The 21559-nt window shown below is 43.0% G+C and overlaps 1 long non-coding RNA gene across 2 annotated transcripts in view; it reads right to left on the bottom strand.

The window, feature by feature from the left end:
• Nucleotides 1–21559, bottom strand: part of LOC109551952 (uncharacterized) — a 188975-nt gene that overhangs the window by 146872 nt on the left and 20544 nt on the right. For both annotated transcript variants that reach the window (XR_012332648.1, XR_012332647.1), the window contains exons 2-3: nt 14623–14717; nt 9898–10103 (exon numbers count right to left, since the gene is read on the bottom strand). This is a non-coding gene — a long non-coding RNA (uncharacterized lncRNA). The remainder of the gene's footprint in view (nt 1–9897; nt 10104–14622; nt 14718–21559) is intronic.

The raw sequence follows: 21559 nt of genomic DNA, 5'->3' as shown, positions 1-21559 counted from the left end.
CCTGATGCTAACTCTGGGTCATTAGTGTCAGAATTGACACCTAGTTGGTGTCAGAGTTAGAGAGGTGGCCTTGGAAAAAACATCACATATTTGGTGTCAGGAGGAAAAAATTCTCTTACCTCCTCATAGAGTAACTGTGTGAATTAGATGAGATAACTGATGCAAGACATTTAGCAAACAGTGGACGTCAATAAAATGTTAGTATTATCATTGCTACTAGAAAAAAAAAGATGAACCCAGAAATTGGAAAATGGATGAAAATCATTAATAGGTAATTCTCGAAAGAAGAAAAACAAATGATCAATCAACAAACAGGATGCTGAACCTCATCAATCATCAAAGAAATGCATCTTCCAATAAGATACCATTTTCTACTTGTTTAATTGCCAAATATTAAAACTAATGGCAATGCCCATTGCTGGGGTCACTTCAATGGTATGAACTTCCTCAACTGCAAAGAGGCAACATGTGTTAAAAGTCTTAAAAGTTATACACATACTCTTTGACCCCAGTATTTTATTTCTGAGAATGTATCCTAAAGCAGGAAAGCAAAACATAAATGTGCACAAATATTTAGCTGCAAAAATGCTCCTTATGGCACTAGTCATAATAGCAAATAAAGAAAACAACAGAAGCCATCTAAAAGGCCTGCATCCAGGCAAATAAGTGAACAAAGTAGGATTCATCTTTAGCAGAATATCATGCAGCTATTACAATAGAAATATTTAATGGCAAGAAAGATTTCCATGATATAGAAGGTGATTAAAGGAAGGTTATATAACACTTTATATGGTATTTAAAATGATATACATATTTGAGAAAATGTAAAGGTATATATGAAAATATTATAGAATTATGGCAAAATTATAGGAGGCTGTACTTTGCTCCTTACTGGTAAATTCTGAAGTATTTACAATAAACAGCTATTTTTGAAATGATTTTTTTAAACAATAAACTTTTTAAGGCAACTTTTACTAAGCTATTATAAAGAGTGAAAATCTATCAAGACTATTCTCTTTAAAGTATTCTAAAAAACTAAGAAAAAACAATTACTCAGGTGGGTTTTCTCAGTCTACTCCCAGTTTTTTTTCACTAATTCATTTATTTATGTATCACATTTTCTTTATCCATTCATCCATTGATGGGATTGTTTCCATATCTTTACCATTGTAAATAATGCTGCAATGAACAAGGGGGGGGGTACATATATCTTTTCAGATTAGTGTTTTTGTTTTTTTCAGATAAACATCCAAAAGTGGGATGGCTATAAAGAAATAGCCAGAAAAGCTGGTTTGGTCAAGAGCTGGTTTGGCATTTTTCTTAATTTATAGAGAGAAGTAATGAAGCTTTACAGAGCTCCTACTATCCTATTCACGTTTGTGAGTAGGGTACTATTACGAACTCCTTACCTAGTGGTCTGACCCTAGTGCCCTGAGCTGAGGCTCCAAACCCCTTCAGAGAAGAGCCATAGAGGCCTCACTGGGCTAAGTGAACACTAACAATGGATAGCAAGTGTCTTTGTCTGGGCCGCTATAACAAACTACCGTAGACCGGGTGACTTATAAACCACAGCTACTTATTTCTCACACTTCTGGCAGCTGGAAGTCCAAGATCAGGGTGCCAGCAGTCGGCTTCTGATGAGAACCCTCTTCTGGGTTGCAGAATTATTGTATCCTGCCTCAGCAGAAAGAGGGCACGAGCTCTCTGGAGTCCTTTTATAACGGTCCTTCCACCCACATGAGCTAATCACCTCCCAAATGCCCCACCTCCTAATACATCACGTTGAGGGTTAGGATTTTAACATATGAATTTTGGAGGGACACAAACAACATTCAGTCTACTGCAGGCAGGTTCCCTCTCTAGGTTCTTTCTCTCTTGTAAAGGTTAAAAGCATCTCGTTAAACATTCTACACCCCCAGAGTCAGCCAATTAATAACTGAAAAGGTGAAAACCACAAGTTGAATTTGTGGCAGAGCAGTACTTTACTAAACGAAAAACTATTGCCTAACGCTCTTTCCTACCACCATCACTCCCAACATGCACATTTTTATTCTAGGGGAAAAGAACTGAGGAGAGGGGATTAAAATTGGAATAAGAACTTACAGTAGCCTTCAAGGACACATGTCCATCTGAAATCTCTCAGTCCAGGGTGAGGAACACCTCCCGGTGGGGGCCAAACCCCCATGTAGCCTTCTGGTCTATTTCACTTGAACCTGGGCAGGGCTGAGGCAGGGCTGAGGTTCATCCCTGTGGCTGAAACCTAGAGAATAATCTCCCTTCACCTCTAGGCCTAGCCCTTGACTGCCAGGAATGGGCCAGGCCCTCTGCCCCGCCAAGGCTCTCTCCCAGAGAATTTCAGGACCCCCCAGTAGCAAACAGTGGCTACTGATCAGTGCATTAACAATTCAAAGGTAATGAATGGTAATGAAATCTGCCTCTTTCTGAGCTCTCTCTACTGTGCCAAGCACTGTGCTAGATGGTCTGCAGGCTTATCTCATTTAATACTCAACAATGCTTTGGAGCAGGGTCTATTGTTGTTATTGTTTGTTGTCCCCACTTTAAGACAAAAAGACTGAGGCTCAGAGATGAGATCTCAAGGCTAGCGAGTGGCAGACCTGAGACCTGTCACCTCCCCACCTCCCCTCCCTCCGTACCCTCCTCCCTCCAATCTATTTTCTGGTCTGGCTGAGCTATCTGTAGTTTCCTGAAGACACCAGGCAGGTCACCTCCTCTATGCCTTTGCTGGGCTGTGGTCCCCATTCAGAGAGTCCTGGCCTCCCACCCCTTGGTTTGGCTTGCTGTCTCCCACCCATCATTTAAGGCCAGCTCAGCAGTTCTGCAGCCAGGAAACCCTCCTAAACCAAACTCCTCAGATTACATTAAACACAGAGATATTCTTGGGCTTCTCTGAACATGCCACAACCATGCTTATTTCTAGGTTTTATGGACATGATCTTCCCTCCACCTAAAACGGTCTTCATTCACACGTGCAAGCACGCACATACACACACACAAATAGCATGTACATGCGTGCTCACATACGTACACACAAATGCGTCTTTCCCCTAATCCTACTCCTCCTTCAGGTGTCCTAGAAGTCAGGGACTCTGAGAAACCTTCCCTGAGCCATTGCCCACAGCCGCCCTTCCCAGAAGGCGGCGCCTCTGCTTTGCAGCCCCGCACAGGGGACTTCTTTCATATCACACTCTTCATCCTGGCTTTTCATCGCTTCCACATTGCAACTGAACTCCTTCAGGGCAGTGACCGTCTCACTGCCCTCTGGGTGAGAGCCAGGCACAAAACAGGTCTTCAATAAATTTTAGTTGGCTCAGTGAATGCTCCCCCTGCCTGCTTCCTTCTTGTTTGTGCCCCTAGACTGTGGAAATAGAGAATTATATGTCCCAATATCTTGTTTCCACTTGGGTTGAATTGTTATTGAAACCAGAGGCCCCTTGCTTTTATGGCAGGAAATGAAGAATCCTGAAAGAATATAAAGAAATTCTTGCCAGGAGTTCTTTTGAGAATGAAACACGCTGGGGTAGACAATATCATTTTTCCTAAGACTAGAAGTAACCTGGGTGGGGGAAGGTGGCCAGCATTAGTCAAGAGGAAGAAAGAAAGATCTTCCTGAAAAGTAAAGCTCTGATCCTATATCCAATCATCATGGAAAGGAGTTGTTTATTTCCAGGAAACTCATATATGAGACACTCCTTCAACTGCATTGGTTCATAGTGACACTAAGATGCTTCCTTTGTTTGTTTGCTTTGGGGAATTGTATTTACTCACCTTGTATTTGTTATGAGAAATTAAACTTATTTAACATGCTTGTAACAGTTAACCCACTGACTTAAGTGCTCACTCATCTTGCCATATTTAATCCAAATGGTAGCTAAAATGGCACAAATTCTCTTAGAATTAGAAAAAAACATTGGTAAGTTTGTTCTTTATATAGTTTATGTAATTAAAAACAAATTATTATATATAAGATTCATTTTTAAAACTCAATGCAGGTTAATACCAAAAGTGTGATAAGTTATGTTGATAGCATGAACCCTTGATATGATGTGGTGAAAATGACACCACCTCTGTGGTTTTCCTCCCCCAAACCCATAACTCTAGTCTAATCATGAGAAAAATATCAGACAAACTCCGATGAAGGCTATTCTACAAAACACCTGACCCTTCACCTCAAAACTGCCAAGGTCATCAAAAACAAGAAAAGTCTGAGAAACTGTCACAGCCAAGAGGAGCCTAAGGAGATATGATGACTAAAATGTAATGTGATACCCTGGAGAGGATCCTGGAACAGAAAAAGAACATTAGGTAAAAACTGAGGAAATATGAATAAAATAAGAAATTTTGTTAATAATATTAAACCAATATTGGTTCATTAATTATGGCAAATGTACCATACTAATGTAAGATGTTAGTAAGATGGGGAAATTGGGTACAGGTATATGGGAACTCTCTGTACTATCTTCGTAATTTTTCTGTCAATCTAAAACCACGCTAAAATTCCTAAAATAAAAGGTTTTTTTAAAAAAAACCTCAATGTAGAATTATGACATTTTTCTATGTCTTTCTTTCTTCCCGCTCCAAAATGATCACTGTCCTGTTTTTCTTCTTTTCGCTCTTCCTCTCCTTGCTTTAACAAGCACACTCCTCAAGCACGTCCTCCACGTGATCCTGTAAATGGCTTGTAGCAATTGACTGAGAGCACGTGAGTGTATATGGCAGACTGATTGGCTTAATGATCTACTTCTTCTCATGTTCATATATCATGCCCTTTGTCACATGCTTCTTAGTTTATTTCTCCACTGCTTGAATACTGGCTGGCCTATTGACATGCTTTGGCTAATGAGATGTTAGCAAACAGGATGCAATCAGAGACGTGAAAAAGGGCTTGAACATTCCAACTTGCTTCTTTTACTTCTGCCACTGCCATGTGACCTGTCCTGAGCTAGACCGCTGGAGGATGAAAGTCATGTAGAGCAGAGCAGAGGCACCCCAGCACAGATGACCCAACAGCCAGCCTACTCCCAGACATGTAAGCAAGCTCTTCCAAGTTCAGTAGAGCTACCTGACTGACTCACCGCTGTCCACAGTTGCACGAGCAAACCCAGATCAAGTCTAACCCAGATCATCTGAACTGCACTGACTCCTGAGCTAAACAAACATTTTGTGGTCGGTTGTCACATAGCATTTTTGTGGCAAGAGACAACTGATGCAACACCAACTAACATGCAAGTATTGGTCCATCTCAACTGGAAAGAGGTTCCTTGGCAGAAAAGAGAGATGAAAGGGAAAATTCCAGGAACCCCTTCCCACAGAAGAAAAGAGCAATAGAACCCCATGACCAGGCCTTTAATTACCAACTCCAGCTTCATCTCGAACCCCTTCCAGCATTTATCCTTATACTCATTAATACCAAACTCCCTAAATTTCCCTACCAGTATGGGGAGTCACTCTCAAATAACGCTTAAGCTTATCAGGTCCTGGTGGCAGACTGTCTGGGTGCAGCTCACCACTACTCACTTGGTTGTGTGACCCTGGGCAGGTCACCTGATCAGCTCCTTCATGTGTAAAATACTGACAATAACAGTACATATCTCATAGAGTTGTGAGGTTCAAATGAGTTGGTAGATCTAAACTGCTAAGAACAATGTTTGGTACATATAGTATGTACTCAGTAAATGTTAGCTAGAGGTAGTGGTAGTAGCAGCAGCAGTATTCTGACTAATCTGTCTACCCAGAAAGTTCTTTCCACTCTTCTTCACCTAGATAATCTCTAGTCCTCCTTGAAGGCTCTTGCCTTCTCCTCCAAGAAGCCTTGCTTGGCCCTAGCACAACCCATCCTTGCACCCTTCCTTTGAACTCACAGAACTCAGGACTTTTACCTTCCCCTGAAGCTTGAGACATGATTTTCAAACGACCTCTATGTAACTGCCTTTCCCTCTAGACTGTAAGCTGCTTAAGGACAGAGTCTATACCTTGCTGTTCACTGAGTAATCCAAATATGAGGCTCAGAGCTACAGGCACTATGCCTCTTAAGACCTAGATAAGCTTGTCTTGAATCCCCATCACTCAACTTGAGGAAAGCTTGGGCAGCTCCTCAAGTTTTCCGACAATTCCCAGGGAACTGACATTGTCATGAACCCTCTGAGCCCCAGCTTCTACCAACTGAATCAGTTCATTTATGCCTGTCCTGCTTGTCGTATGCACTCCCTCACTTCCTTAAAAGTTGATGCAGATCTGGAATTTGACTCATTTTCTTATTTGCAGTACATGAGCTCAAAGGACCCTGACACATGCAGCAGACTCTACAAGAGGTTTGCAGAAATTACAGGAATGAAGATGGTGTTGCATTACAATAGCCCAAGCATGTTAAAATTCTGTGGTAGACAACCCTGGTCTTCAAGAAGTCCCTCAGCTGCTGCTTCCCCTACCAACATCAGCCCTCATGCCTCTCCTCTCTCCTCACCCTCCATACCCAAATTCCTGCTGATTTGTTACCCTGACTGCTTCAGCTCCTGCCTCCTTATCTCTAACCAGAGCCCTTGGGGAGGGCTCACTCACAACCCCAGGTGCTACTCATTAAACTACTTTCCTCAGGAGGAATTCTGGGGCTAGTTTTTAATATGCCTTTTACACTACTACCAAGCACAGTCCCCAGCTCATGGTAGCTACCCTACCCTACCATAAGTATCAACTGAAGTCAAATTTTCAGGCGACATCTAGACAGACTCAGGTAAGAATGGACTCAGATAAGACATATGAGAAAGGAAACAAAAGGCCAAACAATAGACTGAGAGTTTTGCTTATGATTCTTATAAACCTTAGTCTTATTAAATTTTTCATCATCAAAAGGGAAAATTCATACCAAGCTACAGGCAATGGAGAGCAGGAGTTAAAAGCAAGGTCTTTGGAGTCTAGATGACCTGGGATCAAATTCTAGTTTTCTAACTAACCATCACCATCACCAAGTAATTAACTTCTCTGAGCTCCAATATCCTTAGCCTTAAAATGCACATAATGGTACACAGGTCATGGCCTTGTTGGAAAGAGTAAATGAGAATTATACAAAATGTCCCACACAGTCCTAGCCCATAGTAAGTGCTGCGACAATAGTTTCTCTCATCTAACGAGGAAATGGGTCTTCATATCTAGGAATCCTGGGAAAGAAAGAAACCCAAAAAGATAGAATAGAGGCCCTAAGGTATCTATCTGCTTCTCTCCTATGCATCCAGAATTGTGCTAGTTACGAACCACCCTTGGAAGAAATGAGAAAATCATTGCTCAAATCATTTTCTGTGTTCTGTGGCACGGATGAGGCTCCCAGTTGAGAAAGGCTGGGATAGAGGGAGGCAGGACTAAGGAGCTGGATTCCTAGAAACATGATATGAGAAGGAGGATTTCTTGGATATTTTAGGGGCCTGGGAGGAAAAGAATGATCTAGAACTTTAAATAGTTGAAGACCCCCTGTGATCTCCTCACCTAAGCCTCTCCTATGGCTTCTCTTCTCTCAGAAAAATCACATCAAGGTCCCAGCATGAAGGATCTCAGATAAATGGCAGGTCTCAGATTCATGAAGACTTTCTGACCTTTATTTCAATTATGGTTGTATATCACAGGATTAAATAAGGCACTCGTTATGCAACTTTTAACTTGTGCCAGTAACCAAAATCTCTGCTTCCTAGGGAGCTCAATGAGTGCCATATATGACCACATACAAAGCAACCCCATATACAGGGAGAGGCCTTACTATCCCTGACAAAATATCAATAAAAAAGATTTTTGATCAAGCTGAATATACAACCTTTTAGGGTTATACAAGAAATAGTCATATTTCTACTCATAATATTTAGTACAGCAGTTAAGTTATACAAACACATCTAAGACAACCCAGTACATAAAATTACATTAATGTGGAAATATACTGTTTTCACCCACTCTCATGTATATTGTAATAACTTTATTCAAAGTCTTCATGTGCATCTTCAACTTCATTGTCTTTGTCACCATCAGAGCCATTTTTTGAGTCATCTAACTCAGTTTTTCAGAGTGTATCATCTGTACTTCTGCTTCAGGACTATAAGTTGGCCCACAAATCATACTCACATCTCAAATGCAACCCAAAGCAACAATTCCCATTTTCAGAACTCTGGAAAAGTTTGTTTTTATTTGTCTTCTGGTGTATATTTGTGATGCTCAAAGCATAACCACTTTAATTCTCTTGGTTCATGAAAACATCTGTTTAACTTTCACCCATCACTTACGTTTGGGAAGGCAGAACCCAAGAAAATTTATTGAATTTGCGTTAGATTCCTTTGCCTATCATTCTAAACGACTATATCCGGTTGTATAATATTTGGGTATACAGAGTAATACTTTTTATGGAGTCTGTTTCATCTTATGAATAGCACAAATATATTGCAATATATTTTTGGTACTACAAGTTCTAAGTTGTTCAATATTTACAATTAATATAACACATAAATCCTGTATTTTTGCTTTTTAATCTTTGCTTAAACTATGAGGCCCTCACCACTGTAAATAAAACCTGCCTACATCATTCATTCTCCCCAAATACAAAGGTCTCCATCCTTCTTGTCTTGCCTTTTTGCTTTCTCATTCACAACTCTGAAATTCATTCATTCGTTCATTCACGGAACTCATCAAGTGTCTTAGCTCATGAACATCAAAAGAAAGGCTGACCTCATGCTGTCACAAGTCCACGGCATGGGACGCAAATTCATTTCATAACACTTGTCATTTTCACTAAACTTATGTTTTTTTCTTGTTCTAATTCAAGTACAGTTCAGTAATTTCTCTTGTTCTCTAAATAGTACTTAAGTCAGGTTCCTTTAACAGTCTCTTGACTTTTCAGATAGCTCTCCTACGTCTTTGATTCCTAGGTCTTTGATTCATATAAACTAGGGAAATAAATTATTGGTAGAAAACATCTTTCAAAACATAGAGTTTTTTAAAAAAAAAACATACAGTTTTGTTGGGCAGCAGAACTGCAGAGAAATAAAACTGTCCCTGAAGGGAAAGAGTTGGGAGCTGCTTGTGGCAGGGATTTCAAAGGAGAAGGGATGCATGCAGTCAAAAGCAACGAAATGGTCAAGAACTCTAGAGGACAAACACTGCCCCTCCCTGTGTGTGTGATTCCAGCTTGGGGAAACAATCCCATTTGCCTGAATTACTAAAACAGGACCCCGTTGGGATGGGGGGAGGGGTCTATCAAAGAGGATTTAGCCCATGTTCTTTTTTTTTTCCACACATACACACTGTATTTTTACAAGAGATAAACAGACTGACACCAAGCATTGTAAATGGATGACCATAACAAAAGCAACAATGACTGCAATTACCAAACAGGAAGCACTCATACCATGTCATAATATTGACATTCAGTCCAGTATTAGCCCTTTTTTTTTTTTTTTTTTTTTTTTTGCAGTACGCGGGCCTCTCCCGTTGCGGAGCACAGGCTCCGGACGCGCAGGCTCAGCGGCCATGGCTCACAGGCCCAGCCGCTCCGCGGCATGTGGGATCTTCCCGGACCGGGGCACGAACCCGCATCCCCTGCATCGGCAGGCAAACTCCCAACCACTGCGCCACCAGGGAAGCCCTAGCCCATGGTCTTGACAGAAGGGAGATGAAGGCAGGCTGAGGCGGAAGATCAGTTTGGCTCCGACCACACCTGCCTCTGCAGCCCCTCCCCGCCAGGCTGGGAATCTCTGAGCTCACACTTCACCAGCTTTGCAGGGTGCTTTCCTTTCTTTCATTTCTCGACTCCCAGCCTGACATTTCCTAGTACCAATGGGCCACTCTCATCATTCCATTGGAATGAAGGCCATCTTCTGGGTATACTTTTCAAGTAGAATCAATACTCACCTCTCTTTACAAACGGCAAGAGGGGAAGATGATGCAGCCACGGAAAGCCCAAATCTTCTGATAACTGAAAACCAATCACAGTTGGATGAGGCTGTGGTCAGATATGTTCAACAATCAAGCTTCCTGAGGGACTTTCCTCCGTAGGTTTCTAGGCTTTTCAAGATGTTTCTATCATCATCACAACAGGAGAAATGACTCCAGGTAGCCTAAGGAAATCAACATTACGTAGATCAAAATGACTGCATCCCTTCTACCTACCAAAACAGTGCTATTGTATGTTTCCCAGCCAAAATATAGGCTTCAGGAAATATCTCCGTTAGTAACTTCAGTGTGGCTGCAGTAAAGCACTCTAGAATGGCCTGACCTTGCCCATGAAGAAGAAGAAAAAAATTCCCGCAACAACTAGCTTTGCTTCTCCTCCCCCAAAAGAAGGATGAAATAATAATAAATCACACACCTCTCCCCTCTAACATCAAAATCTGTCCCGGGGGGTGTAGAACTGACTCACCTGTGTGACTAGCTGGTCTATAGCTGACGTAACTGCCAAACATAGGGATTTAAACCACAAACCCAAACAGGAAACCACGATTTGAGGAAACCATGGACACATCCCTCTCTGATCCCCTCACCCGGAAGGGGAAACGATCTTCAGACAGTGTCCAGGGCCACTTTTCCTATTCTGCAGCAGTACCAAATTTGACAACTGGTGACCAAGCTTCTTTCGAAAGAGGGGAGAGACAGGGAGTTCTGCTAAGCCCAAAGGCGGATATTGCCAGATGTAGGCAAGGCCTGGTGACGGCAAGAGAGCACATGATTGTTGCCCAGTTTTCTGAACACAATAACCTCAGAATAAGACCTGTGTGTCACCAGGCCTAAAGTTGACTCTTTGCTGGTCCATTAGCTCCTCAAAAGCACGGATATTGTCTGTCTTGTCCACTGCTGGCTCCCAAGCCCCTAGATAGTGCCTGGTACACAATATGCACTCAAAAACTTGTTTGGATAAATGAATAGATGCCTCAAATTTGGCTTCTATTTGGAATTAGTGATTAATCTTAATGAAAGACACCTGAAATATCATTGATCCACAGCAACAAAAGAGCTTCTAGAGGCAAGAACAGATGTATAGGGTGGTCCCTAGGGTGTCGATGACTTCCCCCCTATCAGCATTTCAGAAAAAGCACTGATTTGGGATCAGACCAACCTGGCCTCAAAGCCTGGCCCTACCTCTTTCACTCTGGGTATATTTGGGCAAATTATTCCACTTCCCTGGACTGTGGGTTTCCATCGCTAAAATGGGAACAGTAATATTCACCTCATACGGCCTTTGTGAGATTTAAACAGTCTAGGGTGTGTCAAACGGCTAACACAGTACCTGGTCCATAGCAGGTGTTAAATGTTATATACCTTTGCTGGTGTTATTATTACCACCAAGGTAGAGGAAGGAAGGGCAAACAGTGAGTGACCGCCTAATGTCTATTTTCTCCATTCTTCTCCATTCCTCTCTAGACATCATTACCCTTCTGCCCAAGTTCCTGCTGTCAGGGAGGAAGACCAAGCTGGGCACTCAGGATTCTGGAGGCCCACTTACCATAAACTTTCACCTATCCTAGCCAGTGCTGGGCTAGTACATGTTTAATAACTGGTTCTCTAAGGAAGAAAAAGGGCCTTGATTTGTAGCTTTTGCCAATTTCCATGGTGTAAATATTCCCATGGCCAATTTCAAGCTGCCAAGGTGATGATATGGAGCACAGAGTTGGTAAGAGATGAGTAATATCATTATATCATATTTTTACCATTCAGCTACAACAGACGTAAATAACCTCAAGAGTAAAATAATCATAGTAACAGTAAAATGTAGTAAAATAATTAAGAAGTGCTGTCTTGAATATTCCCTTACCTTTGTTTTCATTATAATTCATTTGATTATAAGTTTATATAATTTTCAATAATGGCTGTGTTTCACAACCAGCTTGCAAAATTCCTGAAAATTTAACAAACGGACCAGTGTGAACTGGCTCCAGCACAATGCTGATTCTAGTCTACTTCTGCCCACAGTGTCAGTATCATCAGAATGGAGTTTGGGCAAATGCAGTGGGCCTGGACATTAAAAGACTCCGATGGCCAGTGAGACTTCCGCAGAATTCAAGAAAACTTTCAGGGAGACAAATTCTCCTTTGACCTTCTCTAAAAATCTCTCCAGAAGAAAGCAATCATCCTTTGGGGTCTTTAAATGAGGAGATCATTCGGTTTCTTATGTTCAGGGAAGATCCAGCATAAGTCAGCACACTGGAATACCAGAGACTTAATCTATAAAGTTGGCGTGATGGAGTGACATCTGGAGAAAAGAGCATGAGTCATCACCTGCCTCTGGCCACCACATGGCTATGTGTCTTTTGGCAAGTGACTTCATCTCCCATAGCCTCATTTTCATCATCTGCAGAATGGGGACAGCACCTTCCTATAAGTGTGGCTGTGAGGTTTTTGAGATCATGTATTCCAACTGACTCTGTGAACTGCAAAGCATCATAAACACATAAGGCATTGCCTCTATATGAGGAATGAGACAGAGACCTGGAGTGAGAAAGAGCTGGATGGGAAAAGGAGGGAGAAGTTAGCCAATTTAGACAGGGGACTATGGGGAAAAAACAGGAAGAAGAGGTTGGGAGTAGGAGGAAAATAAGGGAAGTAGGGGTGAGAGATGGCAGTAAGCAGTCCGTTGCGTTTGGAGTCATTGCCTCAATGGTTTTCCCACCCTCTAGTCACACTCACTGCAGCAGGTTCTTCCTTATTTCTTAACAGTTCCCATGTTCATCCTAGGACAGGGCTTTTACACCATCCCTAAAATACCAAGAATGGATTCTGGCTTTCTCAGCCTGTACCCTGTGGCCTTCCTGACCCACGTGTACTCCTTCCTCATCACAGATGGACCCACCTCAGCTACAGCTGGCATTAGAATTATCTGACACCCAGAGCTCTATTTTGACAAAAATCCTCCTTGAGCTCAACCATGTTTCTGTCTCTCTCTGACATGAAGCTAGAAATACTACTGGGTCTCAAAAGAGAAAAAAATGAAAATCAATTTCAATCAAGGCAATGGCTTGCTTTTGTAATGCCTTTGTTAATCAGGCATTTTTGTGCAAGGATTCTTAAGAAAGTGTCTTTCAAAAACACTCCATTCCCTGGCCAAGGCGGGGTAGAAATGGGATAGATGGGTTGATGTTCAGTGTTGAGACTTTTCAGCAATGGAACAGGCAGTTCAGGAGGTGAATATCTTCTCATTACAGGAAGGACCAAGAAGAGGTTGGGCAATGTCTTTAGTAATCATGTCGTAGAGAGGTTGAGAGCACTCAACAAGTTGTCTTCTCAAGATTCTTCCAAACTTAGACTCTCCTACAATCGTTCAAATATACCCAGCCTCAGCTCCCATTCTTCGAGTTTCACAGCATGGTTTCCCCACCCTTTAGCAGGGCTGTTATGAAAACTGGAGCACTCCCTCCCCCCAATACACTCAGCCAATGGAATTATGGAGTCTACAAAATGATATTCCTCCTGAGGACACTCATTTCCCAGGTATCTCCAACCTCCAACACTTTATTTTTGTCTTTGAGGCTACCATAGAAACTTGGGTTCAAAAGTATTTAACTTTATTTGACTTTATATATGGGGAATCTGAGGCCCCCATCCCATATCCCTGGCTGCTGCCTTAATCATCTCTCACCTGGACAAGTGCCACAGGCACTGGTGGCCCTCCTGCCAGCCTCTCTCATTCCACCTCATCCTCCACACAGCAGTGGAATGATCGTTTTGAAATGTAAATGTGACCGTGTTCCTCTTCTGCCTACAATTTTTCCATAGCTTATCACTGTCTACAGGTACAAAAGTCCCAGTGAGCCTGGTTTCACTGGATCTTTATGATCTGTGCCCTCCCTTCTTCCCTGCTTTCTTCTCCGTATTACCTATGATGGAGCTGTACCCAATCGCAATCGATTGCCCAAAGACACCATGCTACCTCCTGCCTCCAGCTTTATGCAAGTAATTCTCTCCTTTGAGAACAGTGCCACCTGGCCCATCATCACTCCTACTCCACCTGGTAAAGGTCTCTTCTTCCCGTAATGCCTATCTCAAACACCACCTCCTCTTTAATACCTTCCCAGAACCACTTAAGAAGGTTTAATTCCCTCCCGTTTTTCTATTCCCACAGAATCTTATACATCCTTTAGCTCTGCAGTCATCACTCATCTTTGCCTTGCCTGCCTGCATCTCCGGGGGCTGTGAGGGCTGAGACTGAGTTATACTCATCTCTACCCCCCAGAGGGCCTGAAACAACACTTGGCTCTTCTCAAAATGGCTTGTCCAAGGTCATACAACTAGAAGAGGTCAAGTGTGAATCAACTCTTGATAACCTCATTTCCTCACTTGCTTTCTCTCGGTCTCTCAGCCCTATATTATTCACCTTTCCTCATTTTTTCTCCCACCCTTTTGTGGATACAAATCTGACCTGAACAACCCGAAGTTTCAACTTTAACTTTTACTGATATGCTTTTCCAAAGCAGCTCACCGAACTTCTGTGCTGCTCTCTCTGCCTCTCCAGCTTCCTCGATGGTTTCTGGATGCAGCTCTGAGCATAACCCATCAGGGAGGCACACAACACTACCCCCAGTACAAACTTCCAGAAAATACCTCAGTCTTTGCCACTTACACATACTTGATCTGATTATAACACACCTGCCATAAACCATCCAGCAACGTCTTCACAATCCACCCTGGTGCACAGCTGGTTGTCCACAAGAGTCCAAAAATAAACATATCTGGAGAGTCTCCTATAGAGAAAGTTTAAAGAAAGGAAAATGATGAAAGCAAAGTATTTTTCCCAAATACTTTCATATCCATTACTGAACTCAATCCTCTTCGTATCCACTCATCCCACCCACTTCATTTTACAGACCAATCAGCAATCCAGAGACGTGAGGATGCTTGCCCAATGCCGCACAATTAGCTATAAGCAAAAGTACAGATGTCTTCAGGATCTCTCAGCACCAGTCTTTAAGGTTCTTCTGCATGCTCAAGGAACAGCGGATTCATTCACTCATTCATTCATTCATTCATTTCTTCCTTCCTTTCTTTCTTTCTTTCAACTCCCACCAACATTAGGGCCACTATTCTAGGTACTGGGGACACAGTAGCAACAAAACAAAGTTTCTGCCCTCATGAAGCTTACATTCTAGTTTCTTATGTAATTCTTTATGGACCCATCTGAATCACAGGAAAGACTTATTTTTCAGAAAAGCCATGAAGAAAAGGAAACAAAGTGAGTTCAGAATTAGAAAACCAAAACAGAATTTGATTCTAACTAACTATTGTGTTGGGCCACACAACATACCTTGATGCTTTGTAAGGCAAGACTCTGGTTCCCAAGGAGAATGTGCCTAACTAGCATAACTAGATGGTTTAGCACAACTTGGGGGAAAAAAAAAAGGGGCAGAATCTGGTTGTAGAACTCCACATGGTAAAAGTCAAGGCACACAACGAAAAAATAACCAAGACTCAGTTTGATTTAGGAATGCACTGAATCTCAGCCCAAAAAGAACCCCTCGAATGCTTTAGTCCCCTTTATCCTCTGGTTTGTTCAGCTCCTGCCAATCACTGAAGCGCACGAGAATTAAGCTAGATTCAGTTCTGACTGGCCACACAGAGTCAGTCTTTGTCAACCAAGAGCTATGGCTGTACCAGGTTATAGAAAATCTTATATGCCAGGTATTCTAAACTACCTGCTGCTGAGTCCCTGTGTGAAACTGGGCAGTCCTTCCCCTTCCCTGGGCCTCAGCTTCTCCTTCTGAGACTAGGTAGGCATCAGTCCAAGTGAGCTCCATGGACTCTGATAAGTTAAATATTCCTGGACCCCATATTCATTTATTCAGTAGGCGTTTGTTAAACTCTGGCTATCACCTGTCCCTGTGCCAAGTGATGAGGACACAGCTGTGGACCAAGGTAGACTTGATCCCAACCTTCAGAAGGTGATTATCACAAATTCCTCTTTGGAGCAAATTTCTCTTTCATCTATTCTGTTTCTTAATGAACTATTTATTAACCACTTCTATATAAGGCATGGCCCTGGTGGACCAGGAAGTCAAAATCGAGTCTGCTATGAGGCCTCTCTTCAAGGAGCTCAGAGTAGCAGGAGAACATCTGTACACATCCAGTTTACCACAACCAAGGTGGAAAGTGTTCAGTGGCTGGAAGAGATATAGAGAAAATGCCGTGAGGTCAGATCAGGGAAGAGCAACTCATGGTCCCACTATGATTTAGCAAACATCTGCTCCGATCAAATACAGCAGTGTCAAGTGCTTTTACAGATGACAGATGTGGCCTTTTTGGATCTTAACAACAACCACATGCTGTCCCTACTTTACTGGTAAGGAAACTGAGGCACAGAGAGGTTCAGTATAACTTGTTTCAGACCAGAGAGATAAGAAGTGCTGGGATTCACACCCAGGTCTGTCTGCCTCCATACCTTGCTTGTGTGCCATGTGAAGTTTCCTCTTTTATCACCAGGCACTTATTAGGGCCTACAGGTTTTGGCACCATAGTGAGCTCTTACAGATAAAGAATGAAGAGAAAATTGGCTTCCAGTCTCATCATTTTGGTCTGAAAAAAAATGTGACTCTGACCCTACCCAACTTTTTCACACTTGCAGGCATGGGTTTGGAGAGAAGAAGTTTGAAGCAAATGAAGACAGGTTTGTTCCGAGCAGAGGAACAGGGATCTGACAGGTTAAAGGGCTCAGAGGAAGCTAGGATTCGCAAGGGGGCTCCAGGAGGAGAGAGTATGTTGGGAAATGAGGCTGGCTGGGTGAGCTGGGTACAGACCATGAACGGTTTTAATTAGATCTCACTGCAATTTGGCTGAAGATTAGTCTGAAGTCCCTGAGGCCATATTGGGCAGAATGGAAGAGGGATGGATATGAGTCCGAATTAGACATTCACCGAAGAAAAAGCAAGAATTGACTCCAGTATCCTCAAGGCTTAATAGAGCTCAGGGCTTCCCTGGTGGCGCAGTGGTTGAGAGTCCGCCTGCCAATGCAGGGGACGCGGGTTCGTGACCCGGTGCGGGAAGATCCCACATGCCGCCGAGCGGCTGGGCCCGTGAGCCGTGGCCGCTGAGCCTGCGCGTCCGGAGCCTGTGCTCCGCAACGGGAGAGGCCACAACAGTGAGAGGCCCGCCTACCGCAAAAAAAAAAAAAAAAAAAAAATAGAGCTCAGATGGTCCTCAGGGCACCAACAGTAAGAGATCTACTAATTAAGATGAAATTTGCATTTATTTTAGTCTCACAAGGTGAAAAGCATGCCAAGGGGACAGCTTGGGGCATCTGAGATTTTCTGAAGCTCAGGTGTGGCTTTGAGCAGTTAGAGGGGTGAGCATAGCCAAGGGGGCAAGAGCACTGCTTTGGAGTCAGCCAGGCCTGAATGCGAATCTTGACTCTGCCATTTCCTCACTGGTTGACTCTGCAGTTTCCTTCATGTCTCTGTGCCTCAATTCGTTCAGTGGGAATAGGGGGAAATGATACTAACCTCCTTCACATAACTTTTGCAAAATTTAGTGAAATTACGTCTGTAAACTTACTTAGCACTTTGCCCACGCCAAGTTAGCACTTCATAAATCATAACTGACATTAAACTAACATGAGCTAAAGAGAAGACTAACCATCTATCAAGCACTCAGTGGGTACCAGGTGCTATACAGGCATTATTTTATTTAATCCTGCCAGCAATACTTCTAAGGAGACATTATCAATGCAATTTAGCATATTAAGAAACTAAAGTTCCAGGAAGTTATGTTATGCCTAATCATTTGTTTTTAATCTCAGTTTGGTCATTTATAATTGGGACCCGGATTGCCCTGGGTTAAACTCCTCACACCACCACTTCTAACTTTGTTAGTCAATGTACCTTTGTATCTTAAACCATCTGAGACTCAGTTTTCTCACCCATAAACTCTGAACCCTTCTGCCCACAGCTGTCATAAGAATTAATAAAATAATATATGTAGGGGCTTCCCTGGTGGCGCAGTGGTTGAGAGTCCACGTGCCGATGCAGGGGACACGGGTTTGTGCCCTGGTCTGGGAGGATCCCACATGCCGCGGAGCAGCTGGGCCCGTGAGCCATGGCCGCTGAGCCTGCGCGTCCGGAGCCTGTGCTCCACAACGGGAGAGGCCACAACAGTGAAAGGCCCATGTATCGCAAAAAAAAATAAATAAATAATAATAATAATAAATGTAACGTGACCAGCCCACACGTGCCATTCAAAACTGGTGTTATCCTTGTGATAAATTCACACAGCTATGAAGAGGTGGAGCTGGAATCTGAACCTATGTCCACAGCCCAGGTTCTTTCCTCTAAATCACATGATGGGAAACAACCCCAGTGTGCAGCTCTATATGAAAGGGTAGACTACATGACCTCCAAAGATGGGGAATTTCCCAAAAGGATCTAGCTGTTCCAAAAGTCTTTCTAAACCTAGCCCAGTGCCTCAAATTCCTACTATTAGTTTCATTTCATTAGCTCAAATTTGAGCTTTCATTTCAAAGCTCAATTAAAAGCCAAATGTTTCTGCTGGAGGTAAACACATTATTTCTTGCTAAAGCGTTATGGTCCTATGTTTGCATTAGATGGCTATCACCAAGCAAAAATCAGGATATAGGAAGCATAAAACCAAAGACATGTTAAGTTTCAATGAAATAAAGACTTCCACCAAGAGTTGAACAGACACGGGTAAGCTCCCAGAGTTAGCACAGAGCGGGAGAAGGAAACTTGGGTCATAACTGACACTGACAAGTAAGTTTTAGAGCTCTACTAGTTCTAGAGCAGAGCACCTATGGCTAACAATGCTGTATTGTATACTTAAAATCTGCCAAGAGTATGGATCTTAGTTAAGTGTTCTTACCACCAAAAAATTTAATAATAATAATAAAGGGGGCAGGAGTAAACTTTGGAAGGTGATGGATCTGCCTATGACCTTGAGGGTGGTGATGGTTTCACAGGTGTATACTTTATCCCCAAACCCACTGAGTTATATACACTAAATATGTACACCTTTTTACATGTCATCATACCTTAACAAAGCAGTTTAATTAAAAAAAAAAAAAAAAAAAAAAGAAAGAACGAAACTTAGTCAGTAAGAGGCCTTTACTCGAACTCACTGTGTGACCTCAGCTAAGTCTCATCCCTCTTCTGAGTCTCAGATTCCCCCTCTCTAACAAAGGGCTCAGACCAAACGTTCCTAAGCACTCTCCAGCTCTGGCAGTCTTAGCTGTTGGGGAGGGAGAACAGCCAAAAATGACTGAGTGAGACAGTGCTTCCTGGGAGAGATCTTGAGAAGCTCTAGGAAGAGAGCCGAGTTGGCCTGTGGAAACAGGCCATATTGAGCAAGCAGAGGCCTAAATCTCATCGGCTGATTGGAGCTGCCAGGCCATAGGTCCTCATTCCCAATTCTGAGCTCATTCCACCTCCCTGATCACTCCTAAGTCCAAAACTGAAATTGGAAGGATCCAAAACATTCTGAACTTGCATTATTCTATTACTTCAGATGAGGAGGCTATAATCCACGGAGATCAAGCTGATTTCCTCAAAGTCAAACATCCTACTTTTGGATTCGTATAGAATTTATGAGAAACATCTTCTGTAAATGGCAAAGTTGGCAATGAACTTTAAACGCAAGTCTCATCCAGTGCTCCTTTGCCTCCTTCAGATGGACTCCCGTTCTAATTCCTCTAGTTCCATGATTCTCAACCAGGGCCAATTTTGTCACCATAATGTTGATAAATCCTGCTCTAAAGCATACCAGAAGCTCATCTAGGTTTTCAAGTTACAGCATCCGAAAGACACATTCATAAATTCTCTGACAGCTAAGCTGAAAGTGAATCCTAGGTCATATCGCTCCTGGTTCTTTGACCCTCTCCATCTGACATTTATACCACAAAAAGGAACACAAGTTCCTTGTCAGGTACGAAGATGGTTTCTTATCTATCTTAATGTCAAAGATAAAGGTACCTGAGTCACATTTCCACCAAATAGGATAATCTTCCTGTTGAATTCCTGGAGATTTCAAGATGGAAAGAGGGGTCTCTGAGCTAGTTTCAGGACCAGTTTCTGTTAACTCACTGCCTTGGTTTCCTCCCTCCTCTGACAGCCACTCTTTAACTTATGCAACACTGAGTACCATTCATTTGTGCTACAAACATTTATTATAACAAGGCCTGTGCTGGATACTGGGGATTACAGAAAAAGGCACACTGGCCGCCCAGAAAAACTGCAGTCTAGTGGGGGAGACAGACCTGTCCACAGGTGGTGACAGCACAGTACAGTAACTGCCTTAGTGGGGAAGTCCAAGGAAGTGCTTGACCACGTTTAGGGAATCAGAGAAGGCTCCCAAGGCGAAGTGAGCTCTAAGCTGAGGCTGGGTGGAGTTATCTAGGCCAGAGCAAAAGGGGCAGGGAAGTGTTCTCTACTAGGCGAAAACATATACAGATGGCTAAAGAGAAGGGAGAGCATGGCCCCTTTGAGAAATTATGAGTGGCTCCACATGGCTGAAACTGAGAAAAAGATGGAGAGAGAGGCCAAAGGTGAGGATGAAGAGAAGATGGAACCAGAATGAGAAGCGCTTCAGTGCCAGTTACGGAACTGGGCTTTATCCTGAGAATAAGGAGGGAGAGACTTGGTCAGACGCACAAGCACAACTGAGAAGGATTATTCTGGCCACATTTTGGGGATGGATTGTGAGGGCAAGTGTGGAGGAAGCGAGACTGGCTTGAAAGCACTGTCAGCACCCTGGTGCAAGGTATGGTGACTTGGCTGGCGGGGCGGGAGAAGGGGGTTGCGAGGGGCATAGGCAGAGGCAGAGAGGATGAGAGATGCAGATAAATGCAGGCAGGTCTCAGCAGGTGCGATGGACAGTACCTGGTTACTGCTTGGCTACGGGGAGTGAGGAGCTGGGAGAAGTCAAGAATGACTCCCAGAGTCCTCTCTTAGGTGACTGGGGTCACTGAGGAAGGGGACACAATGGAGAAGTAGATTAGGGACAGCATGACTATTTCAGTTCTGGTTGTACTGAGTATAGATTTTCTGAAGACCACTGTCTACGTTGGTCTGGAGCTCAGAAGAAAGGTGTAGACACCCAAATGAGGGTGGGACCAGTAATGAGGTGATACACTATGGCATGAGGTTTTCATCCACCCCAGGACTGCTGACAGCACACCCAGGGCTGCAGGGAAGGAATGAAAGAAATGTCAACAGTGTTCTCCATCACTGTCGAGCGTATCATTTAGCTGGAGAAGGACCTGGAGTGCCAGGTGTCTCTCTCCTCCAGCAACCTACGAGGCTGGTATTACCCTCGATTTAACAATGGAAGAAATGGAGCTCACTGAGGAGATGATGATGAGCTCATCAGCTTGGAGCTGATATTCTAAATGAGGTCTGTCTGTTTCCAAATTCTGTGTTCTTACTAAATAAACCCTATTGCCGTACTTTTCAAAAGACTGCCCCTGTGTTTCTAAACATTTAAAGTGGTGAAGCATTACAGGTGCTGATGTTGGGAAAACATGGGTTCAAATCCCAGTTTTATCATTTATTAGTAGCTCAACACCCTCATTTGCTAAGCAGAAGCTATC

This window comes from Tursiops truncatus, chromosome 6, assembly GCF_011762595.2.
Source record: "Tursiops truncatus isolate mTurTru1 chromosome 6, mTurTru1.mat.Y, whole genome shotgun sequence".
NCBI lineage: Eukaryota > Metazoa > Chordata > Mammalia > Artiodactyla > Delphinidae > Tursiops > Tursiops truncatus.
The sequence above is the reverse complement of the archived record's forward strand: the minus strand, read 5'-3'. Positions and strand labels throughout refer to the sequence as shown.